We start from the raw sequence: 7,767 nt of genomic DNA on the forward strand, positions 1-7,767 counted from the left end.
GTGAATCACTGGTCCAGGGCATCAGTCAATGAAGTGGCCTAAAGACAGAGCTAGGTGAAATAGAAGCCAAAATGGCTGACCTTAAGCAACGTGGGAGAAACAATAAGCAAAATATTAGCCTTGCATTCTGACATCCTGTCTTTGTTTTGTGACCTGTCATTCCTATAGGTGTCCTTCTCTTTCTACCACCAAAATGTCTAAAATTTTAAACTAAATGCATAAACAAAACCAAAAAATATCACAAACAGAAAATAAAGAACAATTAATCAGAAGTGGGAGGAATATTACATTGTACAGAAATGAGTTTCTATCTCCTTATAGTAAAAACCTGGAGGTTCTCCAGATAATGAGACCACTAAAAAGGGCTTGGATAAAGTAATCGTTAGTATACACCTAACGAGCTCTGGTGGCCTAGTGTTCAAGGTAAAGAGCTGCTTCTAATGACAACAACAGCAAAAGAAGCAACACACACACAAAAAAACCCCAAACCAAAGTCTCAAAGGGTTGCTGTACCTCCAGTAGGTGAAATCTACCAACTGTGAGAGATGGAGGATCTTCTACCCTTTATAATTTATAGTTTTGGAAACCCAGCAGAGAGAGGGTGGCACCTAGTCAGAACGTACTGAATAGCAGTGAGTTTCAGCAAATGCCCCTCAGAGTGCATTTACATGGGTCATCTAGGTGAAACAACTTTAAGGAGAAAATTATTGTATATATTATACATGTTGTAAACAAAAATTCAAAAATCCTTAGAAAAAAGACATCATTTTTTGGAAAGTAGAGAGTTGGCGAAGAAGAAGACACTCAGTTATAGATAGATGATAGATAGAGAGATAGAGATAGACAGATATGACATAGATAATAGATACCATTGAGTCAACCATGACTCGTAGTGACCCTAGGAAGAACAGATCTTGAGATCATGGTATTCATCATGCTTAAGCTCACTGTGTCAATCCAATGAATTTCAGTTACTATGTCAATTAAATTGAGAGTCTTCCTCTCTTTCAGTCACTCTCCACTCTTTTCACTATTACATCTTTTTCCAAGGACCAGCCCCTCTTGACAACATGCCAAAAGTATGTGAGATGAATTTTCACTGTTCTCCCCTTTAAGGATCATATTGGTTGAGCATCCTTCAGTATGGGTTTGTTCTTGTGGTACTCCTTGGTGTATTCAATACTATGATTCTACTGGTGGTCTCTAGGTAAAGAGTTGCACAGCCACCCAAAAGCAAGTTGTTCAAATTCTTCAGCTACTCTGAGGGAGAAATATGGACAATCTTCTCCCACATCATTGAAAGCCTCTAAAAACCTGAAAAGTCACCCATGAGTGGATTTTGACTTGACTGATAATAACAGTAGTATTTATCTGTCTATGTCTCTAAATCTCAATAGGAGAAAGTACCTAAGTATCATAACAGTATATGCAAATAATTTGAGTTACAATGCCAAAAGGAAACAACATACTTGGCATTTCTGAAATTGAAACAACTGAAGAATAAATTCAAGCCTCTAATTTCAATTCTGAATGATTCTATGGGTAAAACAATGAATAATTCAGGAGGAAGCATCAAAAATAATTTGTTGACAAGGAAACACTTCAGGAAGTAGATCAAGAACTATTTAAAATAAAGAGTTCTACTGCACTGAAGTCATTGGCAAGAAATAAGGCCCAAGGGATTGATCAAATACTAACTGACATGTTTCAACAAACAAATGCAACCATGGATGTGGCTACTACTCTATGCCAAGAAATTTAGAAGACAGCTACCTAACCATCTGACTGGAAGATATGTATTTTAAGCCATTGTAAAATAAAGAAAAGAGAGAGAGATAATAGATGATAGATAGATAGATAGATAGATAGATAGATAGATAGATAGATAGATAGATAGATAGATAATGGAAATTATCAACAATATTATTAGTATAAGATACAAATAAAATCTTGCTGAAGATTATTTTTAAAACACTGGACCAGTATATCAAATGGAACTTTCTGAAAATCAAGTTGGATTCAGAAGAGATCCTGGAATGAAAGATGACATTATTGCTGATGTCAGATGAATCTTGGCTGAAAGCAGATAATACCAGAACAATTTATTAAAAATAATTTGACTTTGTGGATCATAGAAAATTATGGCTAACATTGAGCAGAATGAGAATCTTAGAATACTTAATTGTACTAATGTAAGAATGCCTTGAAACAATGTTCTACTTTGGAAAGTAGAGAGATGGTGAAGAAGAAGACACTCTATTATAGATGGATGATAGATAGATAGATAGATAGATAGATAGATAGATAGATAGATAGATAGATAATAGATAGATAGACAGATAGATAGATATAGATCATATACATAATTGTTGTTTACTGTCGGGTCGGAACCAACCCATAGCTGACTTCCTGGTAGGTTTTCAGAGACAGTTAATCTCATGGGAGGAGATTGCCATGCGTCTCTTGTGGAGCAGCTGGTGGCCTCCAACCACGTGCCTTTGAGATTGCAGCACAACTTCTTGCCACTCGGTCACCAGAGCTCCATAGATACCATTTAGTCAACTGTGACTCATAGTGACCCTATGAACAACAACAGGTCGTGAGATCATGGTCACGATCTTCATCATGCTTAAGCTTATCGTGTTAATACATTGGATTTCAGTCCCTGTGTCTTTAGAGGAAGTGCAACCATGGTGTTCTTTAAAGGCAACAAGGTGAGACTTTGTCTCATTTATTGGGGCATATTTTCTGAAGGAACAAATCCTTAGGGAGAGACTTCATGCTAGAAAAGGTAGAGGGAGGGTCAATGAAATGGAAGAAAACGCCAAACAAGGTGGATTGACTCTGACTACAACAGGGGGCTTGAAGATTGAGATGATGGTACAGGATTGTGAAAAGTTCACAACTGCTGCTCATGGCCTCAATACACTTAACTGCGTTCTCTCGCTCTTTCTTGTTCACTCTCCATATCATATACATATGTGTGCATATGCCTATGTGTATGTATATGCATTTGTTTGTCTATCTATCTATCTATCTATCTATCTATCTATCTATCTATCTATCTATCTATCTATCTATCTACCTACCTACCTATCTACCTAATTATCTATCTGGTGGCCTAGTGCTGCAATCCTGAGGGCACGTGGTTCAAGTCCATCAGCTGTTCTGCAGGAGAAAGACGGGTCATCTCTTCCCATGCAGTTGATTGACTCTGAAAAGCTATTGGAGGGTCGGCTATGGATGAGTTCTCTACAGTACACAAATACAACAATACAGATAGATGGGATAGATAGATAGATAGATAGATAGATTGAAACAAAGCTCCATACTTACTCCCCTTCTGCCCCCTAAAATAATCAGTGATCACCAAGTCACCTCCAACTTAAGGGAGCCTCATGTGTCAGAGTAGAACTGTGCTCCATTGTGATGCCAATGGTCGCTTTGAAGAAAATACATCACCATTTTTCTTTTTAGTTACCTGTAGAGGGTAATAGAGAGCTCTGGTAACCTAGTGGTAAGAAACTGTGCTGCAATCCCAAAGGTACATGCATCGAGTCCACCAGGTGCTCTGCAAGAGGGGGATGGACAGTCTTCTCCCATGAGATTAATTGCCTCTAAAACCCGCAGGAGGGTCAGGTATGGGCCAGTTCCAATTCAACAGTACACAACAACAAGAGTGAATGTTTAAGTGTTCTGACTACTTAAAAATGTTTTGTAAGGATTCTATAGAAAAATAAGCCATCCTGCTTCATAGATAACCTTATAGACTAGAGAAGACGATGCTAGCTAAATATGGTGACTTTAAAATTACAGAGTAGAACATAAATTAGGTCCTGTCTTTTCATTGCAATTCATAAGTACCTTTGAGCATGCTGTGCCTGGCAGATTTACAGGTGGCTGAAAGAAAAGATTAATTGCTTTACTTTATTTATGTATGGAATGTAACAGAGGACTAAGTAATTTGATTCCCATCAGTAGTCTGTTCCTATTGTCATTTCCCAACACCTGTCATTCTGCTAATTCATCCTTCTGCATATAAATGTTAGGCACAAGGGAAAGCTTCTTCTTCACCCCCCTCCCCCACAAAAAATCAGTAACTTGGACCAGTAATGTGGTAAGAATTTTCACTGCAATCTCAAAAGCTCTTGGTTCAAATCCACCGGTTACTCTTCAGGAAAAAGATAGGCAATCTCCTCCTGTGTGATTTATTGCCTCTGAAAACCCAATGGAGGGTCGGCTATGGGTCTGTTCTGACTTAACAGTAAAAAACAACAGGGAAAAAAGAAAAAAACACCAGGAAAGAATATTTCTTGGAAAGACATGACATATTTGGAAAGATGGAGGGTCAGCAAGGCAGAGAGGAAGGCCCTCAACATAATGAATTTACATAGTGATTGCAGAAATGGGCTTCAGTGTTTTGTAGATGGTGAAGATGACACAAGATAGGCCAAGGTTTTCCACAGGGGTGCTATAATTCAGACTTGAAGCGATGGCACAACCAACACCACCAAAGGGTCAGTTATGAACCACTTAAAACTTGATGGCAGAGTTTTTGTTTTAGAATGAAGTGATTATGGAGAAATGACAAAATGGATACAGCTGCTACCAAAACATACCTCTTTCATAATTTCTGTAGATCTGCTGTTGTTGGTAGGTGTTGCCAAGTCAAATATAATACACAGTGACCCTATGAAGACTGAATCTGAATACTCCCCTACCTTATCCCTATCTGCTTTCTTTCAGACATATTTAAGCCCACTGTTACAGTCTCTGTGCTAGTCCATGTTGTTAAGAGTCTTCCTCTCTTTTGCTGATACTCCACCTTTCCAAGTATGATGCCTTTTAAAAAGGACCAGTCCGTCCAACAACATGCCCAAAGTTTGCCATCTATTCCTCAAAGGAGCACCCTGCCTGTCCTTTCTCTAAGACATACTTGTTTATTCTATTCCTCACATAAAAGAATTAGCAGCAGTACTTTTTTATTACTGTGAAAAAAGTATTCTTTCTTAATCTTTTTTCTCCTTCCCTAACTTGTTTTAAGAGAGCTTTCTTCATTTACCCTATCCCTTTTTGTCAGGGAGTTCTGGTGGCCAAGTGGGTAAAGGTATCACACTGACAACTCAAAAAGTTATGATTCAAATCAATCAGTCACTTCAAAGCAAAAAGATGGGCATCTCCTCTTATGCAATTTACAATCTCTGAAAACGTGCCAGAGACTCAACTCTCAGTTGGTTCTGATGCCTCAATAACAATGAAAGTTTGAGTCTTAAAAATTGTAGCAGGGAGTTTTATGTTTGGATCTGTAGTCATTTTTGAATAATGCTAGAGGACACAATTATATTTGCCAGTCTTTTTGTTATATTAATCTTGCACTATGATTATAAAGAATGTGCCTTTCCCATAGTTCCAGACTTGATGGTCCCTATATACCACATTTATTTTTTGTCTTGATATTGATTCAGAGTCCACACAAAAGGCTGCATTTCTTGATCTTCTACAGCAAATGCTTCAAATCCTCCTCATTTTCAGCAAGTAACGTTGTGTCATCTGCGTAATGGAGGTTATTGATAAGTCTCCCTCCAATCGTGAAGCCACATTCCTATTCATACAGTCCAGCTTCTTGGATAATTTGCTCAGCATACAGATTGAACAGGTATGGAGATAGAATACATCTCTGACACACTTCCTGTCCAACTCAAAACCATGCAGAGTTCACCTGCTCTGTCCATACAACAGCCTCCTTAAAAGCACAATCAAGTGCTTTGAGATTCCCATTTTCCTCAATGTTAGCCACAACTTGTCATGATTCACACAGTCAAATGCATTTGCATAGTCAATAAAGCACAAATAGACATTCTTCTGGTATTTCTTACTTTCAGCCAGGATCCATCTGACATCTGGATCAATGGGCAGTGTCATGACGGATGGAGAGGTGATTGAAACTGTAATCAGCTTCATCTTCCTTGTATCCACAATTAACACCCTTGGTATGAGTAGTCAGGAAATAAGGAGACACATTGCACTGGGAAAGTATGCAGTTAGGGACCTTTCCAAATTATTGCGGAGTAGTAATGTCAGTAATAATGTTAGTTAGTAGTAATGTCAGTAGTGAGGTCAGTTTGTGGCTAGCCTTGAGGAAAATGGGAATCTCAGAACACTTGATCGTGCTTACAATAAACCTGTATTTGGACCAAAAAGTATTCCTCAGAACAGAGCAAGGAAACACTCCATGGTTCAAAACCAGGAAAGGAGTTTGTCAGGAATACATCCTGTCCCCATACCTTTTCGATCTGTATGCAGAACAAATCATTCAGGATGCAGGGCTTTATAAGGAGTGTGGCATCAAGTTTGGAGGAAGACTCTTTAACAACCTACAATATGCAGATGACACAACTGGTGGTTCAAATATATCAGTAGTGTCACAGGAAGAAAAATATCAATATTTTCCCATGCAATTTATAGGTTTAGAAATTTGCTAGACTGTCAGTGATGAGCTAATTCTAAGTCAATAGCAGTGAGTGAGAAAATAAAGTAAAAATGTAAAAATATAAACATATATATAATGGAGAATAAATATCAAGAAGGTGTATAAGAAGGAAATAAAAAAAGAAAAATGCACTTGGGGTCAGCTGTTGCTGTAGTTAGCTGTTGAGTTGGTTCCAACTCAAATACTAAAGTATGGAACTCTCCTCATCCTGCACTGTCCTCACAATCTCTTGTGCTTAAGCCTAATCACTAGTCAATAATCTTGTTGAGGGTCTTCCTCTCTTTCACTGGCCCTTAACTTTTCCAAGAAAAATATCCTCTCCCAGGGAACAATTCCTGAATGCATTTCCAAAATATATGTCTGACCATAAAACCCTTTTTTTTTTTTGAGTCAAATTTTATTTTTTAGAATGTACAGTTTGGCTGAACCTGTTTATGCATCTTCTCCAGCATCTGGGGCATTGCCACCTTTGGTGTTTCTGGTGTAAATCACTTGAGCTCTGTGTTTTGAAACCAGCTTGATAAGCCCTTTACTTAGCAGCTCCTGAAGGGCTGCCCTGGCCAGGGAACCCCGAATCTTCAGTCTCTCTGAGACAACAGCTGGGGTTATAAGCTTATAGTTGGGAACTAGTTTACAAAGTTTGTCATATGTGGCTTTGTCAAACAAGACCAGGTTATTGAGCTTGTCCCGAACTTTGCCTTTGGACCTCTTCTTCTTCTTGGCCTTACCCCCAGATTTGTTCGCTGGGTCTTTGTCCTTCTCTGCTGACTTCCCGGCGTCTTTCTTCTTCTTGTCCTCCTTGGGCGGCATCGCGAAGCTCAGAGAGGAGCTACCACAAGTGCAGTAGGCTTCACTTCTCCTAAGAGAACTTTGTTTTTTTCCTTTGAGACTCTAGTCTAGCCAGTATTTTTGACCACTCAACTCAAAGACATCTCTTCTTTTTCAGTTTTCCTTATTTCTTATCCATTTTTCACATACACATATAGCAAATTAAAATACTATGGCTTGGGTTAGGTGAACCGTAGGCTTTGAACTTATATCCTTGCTTGTTAGTACTTTAAAGAGGTTCTCAGCAGGAGATCTGTTCAATGAGCCGAAAGTGGACAAAAAAAAATCCATTAAGGAAAAAGTGTGAACAACATGAGTAGTTTTTGTTAAAATCAGTCATTTAAATTAAAGCTTGAGGTTGGTAGAATCTCAATTACAATGTGCTGAAAAAAAAGAAAAGTAGACAAATGACAAAAAGTATATATTATTCTCTTTAAAAAGAATAACAA

The 7,767-nt window shown here is 38.3% G+C and overlaps 1 pseudogene; it reads right to left on the reverse strand.

Moving 5' to 3' along the window:
• Positions 1-6,922: 6,922 nt before the first annotated feature.
• Positions 6,923-7,300, reverse strand: LOC102869522 (annotated as a pseudogene).
• Between the last annotated feature and the right edge of the window lie 467 nt (positions 7,301-7,767).

This window comes from Elephantulus edwardii, unplaced genomic scaffold (genome assembly GCF_000299155.1).
Source record: "Elephantulus edwardii isolate Elephantulus edwardi_28Jun2011 unplaced genomic scaffold, EleEdw1.0 scaffold00022, whole genome shotgun sequence".
In the NCBI taxonomy this organism is placed as follows: domain Eukaryota; kingdom Metazoa; phylum Chordata; class Mammalia; order Macroscelidea; family Macroscelididae; genus Elephantulus; species Elephantulus edwardii.